At 44.8% G+C, this 20,772-nt stretch overlaps 1 protein-coding gene across 5 annotated transcripts in view; it reads right to left on the bottom strand.

Annotated features, from left to right (window-relative positions):
• Window positions 1-20,772, bottom strand: part of LOC138569149 (uncharacterized) — a 167,355-nt gene that overhangs the window by 69,976 nt on the left and 76,607 nt on the right. Inside the window, exon 3 of one of the 5 annotated variants that reach the window (XR_011303150.1) lies at window positions 18,211-20,681. The exons of the other annotated variants lie outside the window; for them this stretch is intronic. The gene's annotated coding sequence lies outside the window, so the exon portion shown is untranslated. Of the gene's footprint in view, window positions 1-18,210; window positions 20,682-20,772 lie in introns of those variants that run through there. 5 annotated transcript variants of the gene reach the window in all.

The following is a 20,772-nucleotide window of genomic DNA, read 5'->3' as shown; positions in this document are numbered from 1 at the left end:
TCAGCAGACCATGCTGCTTACTTGCCTGCCAGTTGAGCCTCTGATCCTCTTCTGTTTGGAACTACTTTTCCTGTTGGGTGGGGCTGGAGCCACTCCCTAGATTCAGAACACTGGAACTCTTCTGGAAGGCAGGAACTCTTTTCTTACCAGGAACTCTTTTCTTACTTAGGCGTGGCTGTGGAAGGAGAGACCTAAGCACTACATGAGGCTATTTAAACCACACCCGGTGGATGAATCTTGCTTTGCGTTATTCTGCAACCTCTGCAGCAGAACGCTCATCGTGTCTTCTGCATCCGGTCCTGGGCCTAAGGAAAAAGGCTTACCATCCTGAATCCAGTCTTCAGCAACACCTATAAAGACAAGAAAGAACAGGTTAGCATTCCGGCATCTGAAAGGCAAAAGTTTACCAACTCTTCGGCGCTGCATCCCGCATCTGAAAGACAAAACAAGGTGCGTTTAAAGACATTGGGGAACTTTAATACTCATGTGCCATTACTCCTTTCCACATCTAATCCAGTGGGTATTCCGGCACCCTGCAGCCGCTCCGAACTCGTACCTGCAAAATAAAAAGACAGTTAGAGCGCATAGTGAAGCAGGCAACAAGCGCTTACTTACGTGCTTCCAGGCGCTTCTATTCATCACACGGGCTCCATCTTCAACTCACTTCAGCCCGTCATCCGCCATCGCCGGAACCCTGCAAAACAAGAGACATCATTACTAAAGACTTTAAAGACATTTGAATGACTCGAAACTTACCGTTCGTGCAGTAAACGACGGACAGCAGTCCTCTGAAGTCAAGAGGCCTGCGCTACCTATCCAGTGAAGAAACTGGTTACAGCACCCTGCCCCGAGGCAGATGGAGAGCTCGGCATTCACTTACCTAAGGTGAGAGCGTTAACCTTTGGGGGTCTACAGGAGAGGAGAAGAGGAAAGAGATAGGGACACCCCAATAACCCCAGTTCATTAACCCCATATTTTCTATCTGCAGACATCTTACTCTACACGTCAGGCATACAGTGCACAGAGGTCCAGCCCAAAGAGCCAACCGGGTGCTACACATCACCTTTGAAGATACGGTAGTCGCCCAGTCAAGACCGGCGCCTCTGCGAGAATCAGGTGAGCGTTACAATCAGGCTCACAGTGCATTCAGGCCATTCACTTCCATCCAGACACCCATAACAAGGAATGTGGATTTGGGAAAGCACCCAGCCGTTCAGCACACCATACTGCATTCATGTCAGTTTCAGGCAGGGCTGTCTCATTCTTTGTGTCACACACACAGATACCAGACACCCATAACATGAAGTGCATATTGATCACACACTCCATTCACACAGGTCCCACCCCAAGGGTGTACCCACAACATACAATCAATGGGAAGGCTCCAGCTAGTACGGCCTGGACTTCCCCACTATACCATATATGGTTCTTCTACCCAACAGCCATTCATGGAAAGGGACAGAGTCAGGGCTTTCCAGGACATTGGGAAAACAAGGTAACAGGTAATTGAAACCAAGAGATCACAGGGGCCATCTTGTCTCCTATCAGGAATCCTCTGATTCCTATTTCAGGGCCTAGGTATCCCAAATTGTTGGATACTCAGAGCACCTGTCAATTTCAGCATGGAGCTTCCACCAGCCCATACCCTACTCTGTGGGCCACACACAGGTGTCCAACAACATACACTAGGGGTACAGGGTTGTACCCCCATCCATGGGTAGCATAAGGGTATCCCAAGGGTCTCTGTTCACCACAACCAAAAAGATGAAGAGCTGCTGCCAGGACTCCCACATGGAAAACTACACTGAACACACATGATAAAGGAGTACAGGACAAGGACAAGGATATGGAGGCCCTGTCCCTCTGATGCATTTCCAGCATCACAGTCGCCTCCCCCGCCCCATACTGAGGTCAACATACCTTCTGGAAAGGCCAACTGCATTATCATGACTCTTCCCTGGTCTATGCTCAATAGTGAAGTCTAGCCCTTGCAGGCTAATGTACCACCTGAGCAGTTTTGGGTTTTCCCCTTCATCCGCATAAGCCATTTTAAGGGCTTATGGTCTGTTTGGACCTTAAAGGTAGGCCCCGTAGGGTAGGGCCTAAAACGCCTAAGGCTCCAAACTATACTGAAACATTCATTTTCAATAGTAGCCCACCTAAATTCTCTACCTTTGAGTTGCCTACTGATGAATATCATAGGATGTTCTCTCCTTTTGTCATCTAACTGGGACAAGACAGCTCCAATTCCGGTGTTGCAGGCATCAGTTTGAACAATAAAGGGTTTGCTGTAATCAGACGCACACACCACAGGTGCCCTACACGACTTCCCTTCAAGCCAACAAAGGCCTTCTGACATTCTTCCGTCAAATTAACGTTCCTCGGTTGTTTGGGCGAAGTCAGAGCTGTCAGAAGGGCAGCTATGGTTCCATAGTCCACCATGAAGGTCCGGTAATTCCCAGTGAGGCCCAAAAAAGCCCTCACCTGGGTTTGAGTAGTGGGAGTCTCCCAGTCATGTACATCCTGTACCTTACAGGGGAGAGGTTGGATTGAACCCCCCTCCTACCTCATGACCAAGATATGTGACTTTGCCCTGAGTTATCTGGCACTTGGTGGCCTTGATGGTGAGGACAGCCCTTCGCAAGGCCTGCAATACCCGATCCAAATGCTCTTCCCAGGTGGAACTGTAGACAGCAATGTTGTCTAAATAGGCCACACCGAAGGCCTCCAGCCCACTGAGTGCATGATTGAGCAACCTTTGGAAGATGGCAGGTGCATTCTTCAACCCAAAAGGCATGACTCCAAACTGGTAGAGCCCCTCAGGTGTTGAGAATGCAGTGTTTTCCTTGGCCTGGTCCGTCAGAGCTATTTGCCAATAGCCTGAGGTAAGGTCAAAGGTGCTTACAAATTTGGCAGCACCTAAGGTGTTCACAAGCTCATCAGCCCTGGGCAATGGGTGCACGTCAGTTTTGGCGACAGCAATGACTCCTCGGTAGTCCACACACAACCTCCAATCCTTGGTACCTGCGTGGGAACTTGCCTTGGGGACAAGGACCACTGGACTGGACCAGGGACTGGTTGAGGGTTCGATTACACCCAGATCCAACATCTTGGCAACCTCAGCATGGCAGTGGTTCTTTACAGTATCCAAAATTCGATAACACCTTCTTTTGACAGGTACACTGTCACCAGTGTCACTTTCGTGGCTGCACCACAGGGTGAGGCCTGGTGTCAGTGAGAACAGAGGGGCATACTGCCGAAGCAAAGCCCTGCAGGCCCTCTGCTGCTCTGGTGTCAGATCTGGAGAGAGAGATGCACTCCCTCCACTGAGCCATCCTGAGGGTTGCCATGCAGCAAATCAGGAAGGGGCTCACTCTCATCCTCCTCTTGCTCTGAAGCTAGCAGAAGGCATGAGACTTCCTCTCGCCTGTGGAAAGGCTTGATCCTGTTAACATGAAATACCGGAGGGGCTACCCCAGGGACTCCCATGTCAACCAGATAGGTGACTTCGCCCATCTTGGAGATTATCCGGAAGGGTCCAGTCCACTTATCTGCCAACGCTCGAGGCTTGGTAGGATCCATCACAAGGATCTCCTGTCCTGGAGTACAATCCACTTGTGAGGCCTTAAGGTTGTGCCAGTACTTGTTTAATTCTTGGCTCGCCTTAAAATTCGCTGTTGCCTGGCCCATCATTTGTGCCATCCTCCATCTGAGGCCTAACACGTAGTCCCCACTTGCTTGGCAGGACCTGGAGGGGTGGCTTCCAAACCTTCTCTTACTAAGGCAAGGGGCCCCCTCACGGGATGTCCAAAGAAAAGCTCAAAGGGGCTGAACCCAACACCCTCTTGAGGCACTTCTCTATAGGTGAACAGCAGGCACGGTAGGAGGAGATCCCATTTCGTCCTTAGGGGTTCTTCCAAAGCACACAGCATGCCCTTGAGAGTTTTATTAAACCTCTCAACCAGACCATTGGTCTGCCGATGGTAGAAGGTGGAGAACTTATATGTGACTCTGTATTCCTTCCACATCGCTTACATGTAACTAGACATGAAGTTCGATCCTCTGTCAGAGACCACCTCTTTAGGGAATCCAACTCGGGTAAAAATGCTCAGGAGAGCCCTGGCAACCACCTTGGCAGTAATGGTCCAAATGGGTATAGCCTGAGGGTACCTGGTGGCATGATCAACCAGGACCAGGATGAACCAGTGTCTACCTGATGTGAGAGGGTCTAAGGGACCGACAATGTTCATGCCAACCCTCTCAAATGGTGTGCCAACCACTGGAAAAGGCTGCAGTGGGGCAATGGCACTGCCTCCTGTCTTGCCAGACAGCTGACAAGTGGGATAGGTCTGGCAGTGGGACTCCACTTCTGCTCCCATCCGGGGCTAGTAGAAATGTGCAGATAGCCTCTGCTTAGTCTTCTTGGTCCCAAGATGCCGAGCTAAGGGCACCAACTGCAACATGAAGTGCCTGTAAGCTTTGGGTACCACCAACTTCTTGAGGGCACCAGGTTCAGGCTTCGTGGGCTCACTACAAAGGAGCTCACCCTCCCAATAGAATTTGAAAGATCTAGGCACTTCACCTTGTGCCTGGACCTGGCCCTGTTTTCTTAGACCTTCGAGAGAGTGGCACTCTCTCTGACCTTCGCAGAAGCCTCCCCTAGAGGGCCCCAACTTCAGCCAGCAGGCATTGAAGGTCGGGGTGATCCTCTGGGTTAAGCACCTCTCCCGCAGGAAGGTCTCCTGGCTTTTCTCCCTCAGAAGTTGAGTCTCGGGTTACCACTGGACCCAGCCCGTCCAGAGCCTGAATCCCAGTGGGTGCTGTTGAAAAAGCAGGAAGAGAAGGAGCCCCCTTCACAGAGGTGGCCTTCTTGCTCTTCCGTCTTGCCTTGGGTCACCCCTTTGGCTTTGGTTCCTGACTAGCAGTCAGACCCTGTGTGACCTGAGATCTAGTGACTGCAGCAGCAGTCAGAGGTAGTCCATCCGAGATCAACCCCAACTCCACTAGATCATTCAAGATGTTGGCAGGTACATTGTCCTGAACCAGGACGGGAAGCTTTGCTGTCTTGTCCGCAATACTGATGGTGTATAGGGCAGGCAACAATAGATAATTTGGGCAGTCCACCAGCTAACCTGGTAGTTCTCAGAGGAGCACCTACATAGTCCTCTGGCATGAGCATGGTCCTGTCCACCACTTTCATACTTGCTCCAGTGTCTCTCAAGCCAGTAGAAGGCTGGCCATTCAGGAGGACACTTCTCAAAAATCTGCGGGTGTTTTGTGGGATAGTAGCCAGTACTTCTGCGTACTGGTCCCAGGCCCAAAGGGACACTAGGGAAATCTCTACAGGAGCACCAAATATGATTCCTGTAGAGGAGGGGAGGACAGTGGCGTCCACCTCAGGCATGGAGCAAGGGTAGGTCAGGCTGACAGCCTGGACTCCAAGTGCCTTACCTTTACACTTGGGGTCACCCTTCTTGTGGTCCAGAGCCCCACATTCCCAACAAGTGCCAGGAATGCGAGGTAAGGTACTGGATCCACTGGGAGCCTGCTTTGCAGCAGGAAAACCGCTGCTCTTACTCCTACCCCCATAAGACTTATCCCCACTTGATTTTCTAGTTCTTAGGAGAGGAAGGTTTAGGTTTGTTCGACTGTGATTGATTTTGGGACTCTTCAGACTACTGAGAGGTCCCTTTCTCTTTGTCCTTGTCCTTCCCACTGGGTTCCTTAGGGAACCTTGGTGGGAGACCCACTTGTCAGCCAGCCTGGCCAGCTTAAAGGGATCCAAAATGTTCTGGTCAGCAACATACTGACGTAGCTCTGGTGAACAGGCTTCAGAAAAATGCTCAAAAAACAAAAGGTGGGACAATTCAACAAAGGTTTTCACCTTATATCCATCAATCCACCCCATCATGTTCATATGTGCAGCACTCACCCAGTCAACCCAAGACACATTCTCTCTCTTTTTATAACCCCTGAACCTTTTAAGGTATTGGGTAGGTGTCTTGCCAAACTTGGCAATCAGAGCAGCTTTCATGCACTCATACTGACCCCTTTCTTCCACACTCAGTTTCAGAATACAGTCATAACCAGTCCGAGGCACTCTACTTAACAAACACTTAGCCCAATCTCTTTTATCAACATCATGGATTCCACAGACCATTTCAAACGCTTCAATCCATTTGAGGATATCAGAACCCTTCATATACACACCAACCAAATATTTCCTAAATTTGGTGGCTGGGGACCTGACACTCTCAACTGGTTTGGCTGAAGTCTCCACTCTAGCTTTCTCTAGCTGGATTCTCTGACATTCAATGTCCTTGTTTTTAAGTTCAAGGTCCCTATCTTTGAGTATGACTTGCTGTGCCAACTCCTCCTTCTTTAGTTCAGCTTCAGTTTCAAACTTTTTATATTCGAAGAAACAATGCTGGGTTTTGGAATAGAGGCAGCAAGAGAGGTGGTACTCCCAGAAATAGATTCAATAACAACTCCATGGGTAGGGCCCACAGTGGTTTCATCCTCCCCTACCCCCCTTCATCAAGAGCACCACAATCAGCCTGGTAGTCCACCAGGGCAGATATCAGCTCAGCCCTAGACTTATCTTCAAAGTCTAACTCCCTGGCTTCACAAGCACTCTGGAGAGCATCTAAGCTCACCCTAGTCAATTTACCATTTGCAATAGATTACATTGCTTGTAGTGAAGTTATCCTAGTAAACGCCACTAAACCTTAAATTAACCAAGTGTGGATCTTGTGTAGGTGGTAAGGTTACCCACTGATTCTTAAAACCATTAGCATCCCACTGCTGCAACCAGTGTAAAGACTGGAGGGGGGTATCTGTACTCCTGCCCTCTATACGGCAGAGTAGAAGCACAGAGCACCCCAGCCAAGGTTCTCCATAGCGTAGAGAAGGACGAGCAACCAAGGCTTAAGCTCTCAGGAGGTGATGCAGGCTGGTTCTTAAGTACAGTGTAGTCCCCAAGCCCCCCACAAATGAATGTCCACACACATGTTATGTTCTAACACAGTTCTTTATATAAATAAGTTTAAAGATATATACATCAATTAATAACACACTTTGTACTCTGGCAATTCTAATATGGCAAATATATACAATGTCTATGTGGTACCACTCTTAACTATTGACTCCTGTCGAATGCACCATCTGCTGACAGTTTCTAATGGCATACAAATCAAACAGTAATGTGTAGCAGCATAGGACATAGGAAGGAAGGCAAGTTAAGTAAAACAATGGCAGAATGTTTTCTACCTCTACCAAGGCACAATTCTGAGTGAGGATCCCCCTCCCCCCCAACCTGGGCAACCTGTAATAAAGTATATTAACAAGCCCAGTCCATTAATGTTAAAATAGTCTTGTTTCTTGGTCAAAAATGTTCCACTACCCCAATGTACCTGAGTTTACCAGACTTACGTTGACTGGTTCCTCGTGAGTGGATTCCCTTTAAAGCAGGAGTCACGGTCATCGAGATTCTGTGAAGAAAAGATGAACACCGTGTTCCGGACAGCAGCTTTGAATTTCACAGTTCTCGTCGCCAATTGATCGTGGATGTCCTGTGTAGATGAGGTGTGGAGTGCACTTCGATGACAGAGTTCGGTGCCACAAAGAGGACTCAGTGACGAGCGTAGGCCCAGAAGCGGGCGTCAGGTGTCAGCCTTGGTGTCGATGGTCGGGACTCGAACATGGCTGGATCTTCACTCGTCAGTGTCTTGTAGACTTCAGGTGGCAGGAAACCCACCAGTGGATTCTCCTCGGTCATCAGGGACCTCGACTTTTTCTGGGGGGGAAAAAGCGGTTGACAGTGATGGCAAGGGAGTCCTTGGTTTAAATGTTCTTAGGCAATCGATGGAGCGTTGTAGCTCCGGTCGCCAAGGTCACGGCGATGCCCTGAACCACGGTCGACGGTGATGGACGTCGACGGCCTTGATGTCCTGGTGCTTACTTCAATGTTTCTCGGTGGACCCCTTCTCCGTTTGACAGCTGTTTGGAACTGATTTCCAGGGTGCCTTGATGAAGATCAGCTTCTGCATGATGTTCCCTCGTAGCTCGGGGAGAGGTCTCCTAAACAGACCCTCTCTTCGATCAGTCCTTGACAGACACAGCAGCTTTCGGATTCCAACGATGGTGAGCAGCAGCAAACCGTCTTCTTCCAGCTGGGCTTCAAGGATAAGCAGCTTCAAGTTTCAACTTCAGCTTCTGAACAATCCTGGTAAGTGAGAAGTCCCCAGATATACAGATCGGTCCCTCATTCACACTGCTGAGCCCAGATCAGTCATCCAATAGGGCATTCATGCAGGCAGCCAATCATGCTCACAGAGCATTCAAGCCATTCACTTCCATCCAGACACCCATAACAAGGAATGTGGATTGGGGCAAGCACTCAGCCTTCCAGCATACCACACTGCATTCATGTCAGTTTCAGGCAGGGCTGTATCATTGTGTCACACACACAGATACTAGACACCCATAACATGAAGTGCATATTGGTCACACACTCCATTCACACACATCCCACCCCAAGGCTGTACCCACAACATACAGTCACTGGGAAGGCTCCAGCCAGTCTGGCCTGGACTTCCCCACAATACCATATATGGTTCTTCTACCCAACAGCCAGTCAGGGGACAGGACATAGTCAGCGTTTCCAGGACTTTGGGAAAACAAGATAACAGGTAAAAGAAACCAAGAGGCCACAGGGGTAATCTTGTCTCCTATCAGGAATCCACTGATTCCTATGGCAGGTCCTGGCTATCCCAAAATGGAGGATACTCACAGCACCTGTCAAATTCAGCATGGAGCTGCCACCAGCCCATACTCTGCTCTGCGGGCCAAACATGGGTGCCCAAAAACATACACTAGAGGTACAGGGTTGTACCCCCACTCATGGGTGCCATAAGGGTATCCCAAGGGTCTCTGTTCACCACAACCAAAAAGAGGAAGAGCTGCACTGCCAGGAGTCCCACACAGAAAACAACACAGAACACACATGATAAGGGAGTACAGGACAAGGAAATGGAGGCCCTGTCCCTCCAATGCATTTCCAGGGTCACAGTCATACAGACCGGCAATGGAAACAGTTAACATCACATGACCTGTCCCTTATACCAACATCAATGCAAAATTTTCAGGAACCGTGCTATACGTGAACCAATGGTCTGGTTCGATCACTTATTGATTATGTAGCTGCAGACCCAGTAATGTCAACGCTCTGTGGCCCTGTGACCAGTATTGTAGATACACTTAGTGACCATGCCATGCTGACATGGTACATGTATATCACTCCTCCCAGATCTAGAATGATGAGGGCTATAAACCAAAAGATAACCTTAAATGCCTCTGGCAATCGTATAAGGTGGTCGCGTGGACAAGTAAAAGATATCAACAACTATTTATCGTCTATACAACTGCCGGAAGGTCTTTGCTTTGGGGAGCAGCTTTGGGATTTGGAGATGCTTGACAGGAGTGCAACACAATGCTCTCAAATCCTTAGCAAGCACCCACTCAAGAAGAAGGGATGTATCACCATGGCCACTTTCGACCCTCTAATACATCAGCAGAAAATACAGCTCTGCAAAAGACAGAGCAGCTATTCGTAGCAACATCAAGCTAACTAAAATTCAGAAAGCAAAACATTTTACATTACTTGCTACCAGCTGTAAAATCTGGACAAAACATCATAAAGATTCCCTTTTGAGTGCCAATTGAATATTTATATTGACCCTACTGAGATTGCATGATAGTCACAAATTCTGGTCCTGCTATAACCAATACCCCAAAAAAAACAAAGCCAGCGAGCTGAACCCAATCTCTGAGATAGCTTGGACTAAATATATCCAAGAACTTTATACACGCAGGGTCCCCCCCATGCGTAGAGCAAAGGTCAGATTCGTATAACCCACAAGGCAGCGGATTACACTTGGATGTAGATGAAGTTGAAAATATTATCATAAAACAAAAAGCTTCTAGAGCACCTGGGCCTAATGGGGTTCCAAATATTCTGTTTAAAGCCAACCCGCAGCTCTGGGCAAAACTACTAATTAATTTATTCTCTAAAGTGATATTAAGTGGAGTATGCCCAGATAATTAGCGATGTTCGCCACTTGTTCAAAAAGGGAGATAGATCAGATGCTGCTAATTATCGACTGTTGGCTATGCTATATTCCAGTCAAGAAATATTTGCTAAAATAATACTCATAAGATTAACAGACTGGGTAGAAGAAAAAGAGATCTTAAGGCCTTTGAAAACGGGCTTTAGAAAGACCTATATCACAAGTGACAACATTTGCGCTTTGCAATTTCTCATGTCTGAGGCCGCGGTCGACCAAAATCAGAATGTGTTGTGTTGTTTTGTGGACTTTAGTAAGGCCTTTGATTTGGTTGATTGCTCTTTGCACTGGGCTAATCTCCAGAACTGGGGTATAGACAAACAACTACTATATTTTCTTAAAATGCTGCATACTAACACTACAGTTGCAATTCGTCTGAAGCAGAAGGGAGATCTTAGTAAGAGCGTGAGGACCAATCAAAGCCTAAAGCAGGGGTGTGTTCTGGGCCCACTCCTCTACAATCTATACGCTACAGACATGGATAATACCCCCAGACTAGCGCACAACTACCCACCTAAAATCAATGGGGAGGTTCTTTTTGGCATGACGTATCCTGATGATACCATCGTCTTTGATTGCACTCCCATCAACCTACTGCACTCTCTGGAGGCCTTGGCCCAATATCCAAGAGACACCTCCATGTTAATAAACATATCTAAGACAGAAGTTATGTGTCTAGCTGGAAAAATACCAAAAAAGCTATTCAACTTTAACAAACTTGATATTGCAGAGGAATCCCAATATTTGGCATTCCCTGTAAAACACAAACCAGCTAATCAATATTATGGTGACATGCTTATACCAAAAATGTGGAGAAAATGGTTGGCTGTTAAGCGCTACATAGACAGCCAATGTGACCATAATATAGAGGGGATGCTTGAGATCTATCAAGCATGCATAATATCGGGTATATAAGGGCCCTCCCCTTAAAAATCCTACAGTCTATCATCAATGTACCCCCTTTTATACCGGTCGAAGCCTTGAGAATGGTATACGGTTTAGTCTCCCTACACTCCACCTGGTATCTCAAACAAACCATTCTATACTAAAAATTGTCATCACCTCATGTTACATCCAATGCCTTGATGAAATTGATTGGGAAACCGGAGTTGGGACGGCTGGTAAACGGCTTTGTAGAAAATTTGCAGCGAAGTACAGTCTACCATCTTGGAAAGTTAGGCCTCCCTAAAGAAATTCTACACAGCTCGCCAGATCTGGAATCAACTTTAAAAAAAAAGAACAAAGCTATGAGACAGGACAAAAAACATTGATCGCCCATCTGAGATAAGGAGATGCAGCAAATATTCTCACCAAGCTTTCATAATAGATAATCCTAAATCATACTTTAAAAATTCTGCCTGATGGACTTGAAGCATTTTATTTTATATCTTTGTTTAAACATCTTACCGACAATGGAGTATCTCGGGGCTTGGAAGGGTGTACCCTTGGAGGCACTTCTATGTCACCTGTGTGTTCACATCGCCTGGAGACAGGTCGTCATTTACTAACTGCCTGCCCAGCCGTAAGGCCCTTATATTGGAAACATTACAAAGACCTAGTGTCCTGCATTGAAAATATCGAACTGGATACATTTTGGAGTACTCTAATTTGCGTGGAATCTTTGGTGATTACTGCAGCACCCCACCATGTTTGGAAAGCGATTTTGAAGTATAATTTTATCTAAGTTCTGTAGGCACAGTTCAAGTACTTGAGGCAGATTGTTCCTCTTTTACTGCTTCTATTGCTCTTATTTGTTTTACAATTGATTTGTAAAAGTTGTTTATAAAGTTTAAAGATAATTTCTAATGTCACATATATGTAATTTAAATGTGTTTAAGGTTTTCTTTTTTAACCAAATGCACAATAAAATAAAAAATACAAAAAATAAAAAACGAAACCTAGGGACAAGCAATCTATTGTCAGTGAAAAGCGTTCTGTGACCTTTGAAGATAGGAACCTTACGTCCTCTCCTCCACAGGTCCTCCTGGCTGCAGTTGTGTTTCTCTGCGTAGAACATGGATGACATGGGAATTGTTACTGAACAATGTTTTAGGGGGCTCTAGTACTGAATCGTGCTGCTATTCTGTGGTAATTTGCAATAATACCTGCTCTGAGATCACTTATCTCCAGTGACATAAGGGTAGTGGAATTAATATCACCTGATAGAATAAATCTATTAGCACTACACCTAAACTCGAAGATTGTATATAATATTATTCTGAGTAATGTGGATGCCCTGCTTTCACTTGCATTAGACATTTACCCCTACACATAGTTAAAAACCCCAAGAGTGAGAAATCCCAGAGAATCCTTGGCTAAGTCCAGTCAATATAAACCTGAGGATGGTATCATTGTCTGCTCAGTAAATGTACAAGCGTTATGAACAAACAAATGGCATGGGTGGGGGCAGGCTCAGTAGGTCACACAGATGATTGGAGTTGGGTCTCTGCTTCTCTAGCCAAGAAACCTGGGGGAGTCTTAAATTATCTGAATCTTTAAGAATAAGGAATTGAGTGTACTGTGCTGGAATTCCAGAGAGTATAGTAGCTGCCTTAATGCCAACTCAAGTGAGACAAATGTTACCAATCGAAATATATTTCTACTCCAAAAAGTATGGCTCTGTACCAAGCCCACAATGGCTATACAATTTCTTTAAAGGAGGCACAAAAAGGGCCTAAAGGTCACCTGTCAAACGGACTAATTACTGATCTAGTGTGGTTTTTCCATGTAAGAGTGGCCATCAGATTGTGATTCCCTATAGGCTATAAGTGTGAAAAGGGATAATGGTCACCTGCTTTTAATAAACGTGTATTGAAATCCTATAACAGTTGGTATTGGGAGGCTATCTGAATCGGAAAAGATATTGTTTAAATGATTTAGCGAACCCTCTTCCGACTAGATGATAGCCGGTGATTTAAATTGCAAGTGTGAAGACAACTTGGGGCAGAGTGGGAAGAATAAACAAATGGAAAATTTGACAACAAATATGACAGGGGTCACATTCTGGGAGAAATTATGGAAGACTGGCATCTACTGAAATTAAATGGGAATTTAGAGGGCGATATTCCTACAAAAACTACTTGGAGGAATGGAACGGGTTCCTCCACGATAGATTAAATATTTGCATTGTATGATATGGCTGCGTTGGCAACTTGTCTAAAAATAACAGATACCACATAAAGTTATAATTCCCAGCTGAATTTAAGATTCAGGTGGGCAGTAAATCGAGTCACCTTCTCTGACAGTTTAGTACATTTGGAGAACAATATACAAGGGAACAGGTCGAAAGGTCAACCAGTCTCAAAGAAAATCTTAACAAATAAACAAAATCATCTATGTCTTTTAATCAAGGAGTGTGACATAACTTTGTCTCCCAGTATAGAAACATAATACTATGATTGCCCATCTCCTAAAACCCCAACGTGGAAACTACTGTAACATAATCTCTGATCATGTCCCCAAAAACCATGCATATGATAAAAGCGTAATGTTGGGAAAGAGAAGGTTGGGAAAAATAGTAGGATAATAAAGAGAAATAAGTCCTTGACTTGCTTCGATGTCAGGGAAATGATTAGGAGAAGGAAGCAAGCCTATAGAAATTGGATAAAACAATACAGGGTCCACTTGAATTTACAAGATGGTGCTAATATGCTAGTTGCCTTAAAATCAAATAACAGTAGTCGATTTTGAATCTATATGAAATTGCTAGAGCCTCCCTCAAATGTTGCCCAAGGAAAAAACTATTTTGGAAGCCACTTGGGTAAAATACTTTCAGGGTAAATTTGGGAAGTGCAAGGAAGGCATGGTATCAAACAGTGAAGACAGACACAAGTGATTACAGTTCAAGGGTGTTTATGGAACTTGAATGGGTTGGTTGAATGCCTATCTAAACCTAAATCTATGGATGGGTGCAAGCTACGACCATCAAATAATAATAACACAGTCCTACTGGAGTCTTTATCAAAATGAAAGGGCCTATACTTATAAACCTATTGCCAATCCTTACTTCTAAATACAAAAGGGTGTGGGACAATTGTCTATGCAAAAAGGAAAGTGTTCAAGAAATAATATGTCACAATAGTTGAGCAGTTGGCTTCCCCTTCCCCACGTTTTCAGCACGAAACAAGGCGGCACGTTGAGCTTCACAGACTCTGGCTGTTTGGCCACAAGGAAACAGTTCAAAACACAGATCTCAACGCCTTAAGCCAAAGCCTCTTTCCCATTAACAGTCTTTTACTGCAGAGGGCCTGTCGTAACAAAAAACTATCAAAGTTCCATTCCTTTTAGGATTTTCACATGTACACGTTCTTACTTCTAATGTTCATCAAGGTCTCCCTCCTTCGGCACGGATTCCCTTTTTATCACAATGTTCACGCTTGCTGTCCCTCGTTCTGGCTCGGACCATCGAGCACCCTCGTTTGGGCTCGGATCCTTTTGATATCTCAATGTTTACATTTGGTCTCCCTCGTTCGGGTTCGGACCATGGACCTCCCTAATTCGGGTTCAGATCTTCTTTTTACCAAAATTGAAAACGTTTGAATGTGTGATGGGTTTTGCTTAAACCATCGCAGGACGACATTGATTCACTCTACACAATGTTCTTACAATCTTGTACTTTCGTTTCTCTTGGCGGGATACCTTACAGAGACCTTCGATTGAGCATATTCACAGTGCCAGACCACTCTGTCAGTGGTATCGCATCTCTCCTTCTCAAGAGTTCAAACATTCATCAGCAGTTTAGCTTTACTCGCGTCTTTCATCACACATGTTTAACAATGTTCTTTCGAGCGCTTGTTATACAATGTTGCTGCTTGCAAACTTGGCTCCAACACAGACCGGTCTTGCATCGGTCTCCCCAAATCGCCGGCTGGCGGCTTTGTTGATCTCTCTGAGGCTTCTCTGCTCTTGGGGCCAAGGACGATACCACAGCGGCTAATGCTGCTCCTCCCCGCCTTGATCAGTTACGCAGGAGTGGCCTTCGGTATCTCCGACACACAGTGCAGGATTCTTCAGTATGGTTTCCTGGCCTTATACTTTCTGCCTCGAAGGTTTCGGGAAACTAACGGTTTCTTGCCATAAAGGTCAAAGGTATTTCCTTACTTGCAAACCCTTCTTGGTTGGTAATTGGTTTCCTGTCTTTCTCCCCTTGTTCAGCTGCCGACTCGAATATGCTGTTCCAAAAATGTGCTTTGCCTGGCTCCGAGTGTGCTTTTGTGCTCCGCCTTATCCGTGTGGGGAAGTTTAATGGACGTCAGTGTAATCGACAGTAATTGCCTGACCTTGCTTGACCATTGTAGTAGGACATGTCAGGAATACTGCTGAAGTGTTAGTCTGTTTTCTTCCAGAGCGGGCTGTCCATGTGGAAGTGTTGGAGAAGGGAAGGGGGGTAAGGTTCCTGCTTATCCTACCTGGTAGGATGGGTTAAAGGTGTTGAAGGGGGAGGGATACCGCATCTCACCATCAGGTGTCCGACTCCCAGAAGAACCCTCACCCAGGTGATTATCCTGCACTGGTCCACCTTCCCCCAGGGTCTGGATGCAAAGGCGATGGTCATGCCCTGGCCAACTGAAAGAGAAATCTGCCGGGACTAGCGGGTGAGACACCTTCCTTTTTCTCACAGAAGGGAGTGCCAACAAAACTAAACTTCTCATTTAAAGATCTACCAAACTAAGAGTATTATTTTAGTACAGAGGATTTTGTAAAGCAGATTCTGAAATACAAGATGTTGTGAGCCATGTGTCCAGGTGGGAATTCGAACACACTACTAAAAATAAATCTAGTGCAATGGGCAACAATCTTGCCTTCCATCTTTTTACAAATAAAAAGAGGATGTTGTATGCCGGAAACATGGCACAAAATCTAATTTGCCCATTTTTAAAAAAAGGTGATAAGGCACTCCCAGAGAACAATTGCCCACTAGCGCTTCTGGATTCAACCAGCAAACCTTTTGCGTCCATAGTACTGGAAGATCTTGAGGACTGAGCTAAATCACTGATAAATTATCTGTATTCAAGACCGGATTTAGGAATGGTGTTGGTACTTCACTGAACGGCTTTATGATAAAATGTTGATGACTCAAACCTTTGCCCCAGGCAACCCATGTTGTATGTGGCATTTCTAGACTTGGATGTCGTTTTTGACTGCCTCAATAGGGAGAGACTATGGAACAAGCTCCTGAGATGGGTCATCCCTCTTACGGTTTTGAAAGGTGGCATGTCACTAAAGAAATAGACACCAGATTTTGCTAAATACTGGATAGCTGCACAGGAACAATACATGGCCTATTGGTTCGACACAGACTCGAGGTATCCACATCTGAAGCTTGAAAGGCTCTCGGCGGGCTCTCGCGTTGTCTGCTCACTAACACTTCTATTTGAGTGCATAGACACTGACACCTCAAACCCTTCCCGGGTGACTGCACTCACATGGGGGGGTAATATGGAAATTGGTGGGTAACCCCCACCCATACCATAGAAATCTTCCATTGTGGAATCTCTTCCCATCATTCCCTTGCATAAGTAGGTTGGAGACAGAGCGGTGGGCTTCAGACGGGTACACACGATGGGCGACATATACAAGATGGAGACCTTTATTCCCTTTCACGACCTACCTGGCTCCCTGAGCAGGTGCACGTCGCGATGGCTGCAGTACGCAGGGCTCTGCCGTGCCACTAAGAAAACTTGGTCTGAGTTCCCTATAGAGCCGCCTGATGAGCCCATACTAGATGTCATAATGAGGGGGACCACCACACGTGGATGTGTAGCCACATTGTATAATGCACTACAAAGTCATAGTAACAAGCCATTGACTAAGCTCTGGGAGGCATGGGCTAGGGACCTTGAGATGAATATTACTGATGAACTCTGGGAATCTATGTGCTCGCAGACCCGTGCAGTGTCCTTCAATTCGAGGTTCAGGATAATGCAATTTAAGGTTCTACATAGATTCCATTATACCCCAGCTAGGCTACACCTATTCTCTCATACCCAACCTGATCTATGCCCCAGATACCAAGACCTCCACATGCTCTGGAACCACCCTAAATTGGGGGATTACTGGAGGGGAGTCTGCAATGTCACGTCTGAGATGTTCGATTTCACTATGGACTCTACTCCTTCAAACCTTCTGTTCCATCAATACAAACAATTGTCTAATACCTCTCGTAAACTGGCTAGCCTATGCTCATTGCTGGCTGTTTGAGAAGTGTTACTGCTCTGGCTTTTCCCTACCAGCACTACTGTGGCACAATGGCTGCGGGCTATCACATGGGCTTCTGATGTTGAAGAGCGTTGGTCTTTGCTGCAACCTGTGTACTGTAAACACAAGGACATATGGTCCACCTTCCGTAACTATCTGTTGTCGATCCAGGACCAAACTAAATAACCCAAACTTTATCCCATAACTAAGGTTCCATCGTCCCCAACGCCTGGCTGGCTCTTCCGCTCATGGTGGTATTCCATTCCCTTTTTCTCTTTTTTTTTTTACTACTGCCTATGTTGCAATCACCGCACAGTTAATAACATTGATTGTAATGTACTGTACATGCTGTAGCGAAAATGTTTATGTCCAAACCTGTTGTAATGTCAAGCACTCAATAAACACAGTTTAAAAAAAAATAAAAAATAAAAAAATTGTCACCAAAGTAGGACTGAGACATGGGTGCGTTTTAGCCCCTTGCCTACTCAACATGTACGTGAGTGATTTATTTTCAGTATTCAAAGAAATAAGATTTTTCCCCGCTAAGATTGGCCACAAACATATCAGAATGTTGGCCTTTGCTGATGACGTCGTATTATTCGACACCACAAGAATTGGGCTGCAGAGCGTTCTTACCCGCATTGAGAGTTACTTCATTAGTAACAACTTAATGATAAACCTTTCTAAGATGTTTGTAATGATGTTTAAACCAAACCTGATACACTATTTGTGGTTTATGCAGAATATAAAATTGCAAGTTACCAAGTCTACGGTGTTACTAGAATACTTCATCACAAATTCAGCACAGAAAGGCGAGCTGGTGGAAAGGTTGAGGTCAAATATGGGCCATATTCTCTACACAAAGGAAAAAGGTAAACAATAAATACTGTAGATTTTCACTGGTGCCTTTAATGAATTTCTATGAGCAAGAAATTATTCAGACTATCACCTAGAGTGTTGGCATTGTAGAAATCTTGGCCGCAAAAGACCTGGATAGACTGGTGGGTCGAATATGAAAAACGTTGATAAATGTACATTAAAATCGCCCCATGGTGGCCATCGGGTTACAATTAGGGCTTCAATCATTGCATTCAATAGTCAAGTATAGAAAACTGCTATTATTACATAACATTTTAAAATCCTCCAAGAGGTTCAGATTATGGTGTCCTTCAGGATATCCTGAGGAAAGGTTCCTCTCAGGTGTTAAATCTGTTCAGGACGGAGTGCAACATTGCTTTGGAAGAATGTGGTACTACTGAGGAAATTTTGGCTACAAATCCTCTAATGGTAAAAAGAAAGCCGAGGGTAGTGGATTGGGCAATAAGAGGCCTTACAGAATATATGTTCTCCTGAAAGGAATATATATATATATATATATTCACAATTAGGAGATATGATGTAACCTCTGTCTATCTCACACGTTTTCAAGATCCTAGCCTGAGAATGTTATTTATGAGGTTTAGATTGAACCTTGGACGTTTGGGGTCAGAGGTTGGGGATCCCAAAAGCAATGATATTGTGCCGGCTGAGTAAAAATCCATCCAAATTGGAAATTTGGAAACACCCAATTACTGATTGTGAGAAATCCTGAGTAGCGTGACACAACGCCTTCCACTACTGTTTAATGTAGGACCATTCAAAATTGGGTGAACATATTGTACCAGCTACTATAAGCCGCTAGCACCAATTTGACAATTGCACTTGTTTCTTTTTTATAAAACAAATGTATACTGTTTTAGGGGAAGAGTGGCAGTTTCAATTAGAAATGAATTGTTTAGATGAATTGCATATTTATTGATGACAAATTTAAGAGTATTTTATGATGTAATGATAATTTTTGTATAGTGCTTTTGTATAAAGGTTTGAATAAACTGTAAATGCGGAGGAAACAAAACGGACTGCTATATTCTGATGTACATTGTCTGCTGCAGTGTCTCCAGACTTTCCGATGTCAAATCATGTCCATTAAAAATACAGATTGTTGTGACTAATGGAGGTTTTGTATTTTGCTGAACTGTGCAACAAGAGTAGCGGGGAGTGGGTGTTTTGCCTTTTAAACACCCACTTACCACATTCATTTGATGGTTCTGGGGTGCAGAAGCTGCTTACACAGCAGTATAGCCATGTCCCTCTTGGTCTTTGTAATTGCCTGTGCTATTGGTAAAGTAAACAAGATAGCTTGTTCTTCACCATACTTTGGACCAACAGGTTGCTCTCTAATATCAGTAGCCTCCATCACACAGCAATGAAGATGCCAGGGCTAATGCCAGCAACCTGGCAAGAAATTGCAGCATGCTATACAATTATCACAAACAACCTGCTTCCACAAGTTTGTGTATTCCTACCAGATCCCACATTCTTGGTAGTTAAGGGTGTGCAGCTAAGAGCTACAATGCTACTTGGCATGCTTGAGGTTTCAGGTTTCTCTTCGGCAATCCTAAATGATTTTTCACAAGTCCCCTCAACTAAGATGGCTTTAGTGGTTGAGGATTTTGTGATGGTTGCTATAACCGACTCGCATTAAAGCGGAGTCTGTCCCTGTTCATTTCTCCATGCTATTTTTACTTGAACAACAATTCGCTCTATGATTATATCTAGAAGCACATACTGTGCTGTGCCTAATTGTGTTTTGTAGTATAATTTATAGTGCTTTGAAGTATAGTGCTTTGAAGTATAGCGCCTCACTGAATGTGATAGCATTCTATTGACAGCAATAATGTGACATACACATTTAGCCAGTCCTATGTTGCTAGCATAATGTATGAGTATGCAGAGGATTACAGGCTGCAGGTTTAAAAGTGCACCAAATTTATTTTTTTATCTTTTCTCTTCCTTGAAATGCCTCATACACAGGAGACTACATTATTTATCTAACTGACTGACTTAATTAATAAGTACTAATCACTAGTGCTAACTCATTAACATTATAATGTAGTCCCATGTACAAAGTGAGGTGGAAGTACATGTCTTGAAATTCGTTTTTAAACGTGCATTTTTCTCTCTTATTTTCTCTTGCTGTGCTGAATGCAGAAGGCAGGAAGGCAGCAGGAAATCGAAAAAGAAACAGTTATTATAATCTGAAGCTACCATTGTTTGTGACATGAGGGTGTTAACATAATACATTTCTGCTAATATGATTGGTAGGAAGTATATCTGCAGATAGGCCACATAAGCAACAGAGTTCTGCTGGGGAAAGTCTGACAGAAAAAGTTCAGATCGCTTTTGCTGAGCTGCAGAGACAGATGATCTTGGTGTCTTAACATTGGCTTGAGAACCCTATGTTCTCGCCACACACACTTTAGACACTGAGATTACGAAGGCCACCCCTGTCGCCCGGGCCGCTCTTCTGAGGGAAATCGCCTGGGGGAAAAAAAACACAAATATTTTGGTAAGAAGCCCAGTTCAAAGTGAGAGTTTTTTTTTTTTTTGCGATTGCTTGGCGAATGTGTTC

This window comes from Ambystoma mexicanum, chromosome 2q (genome assembly GCF_040938575.1).
Source record: "Ambystoma mexicanum isolate Mex_15411 chromosome 2q, UKY_AmexF1_1, whole genome shotgun sequence".
In the NCBI taxonomy this organism is placed as follows: Eukaryota; Metazoa; Chordata; class Amphibia; order Caudata; family Ambystomatidae; genus Ambystoma; species Ambystoma mexicanum.
The sequence above is the reverse complement of the archived record's forward strand: the minus strand, read 5'-3'. Positions and strand labels throughout refer to the sequence as shown.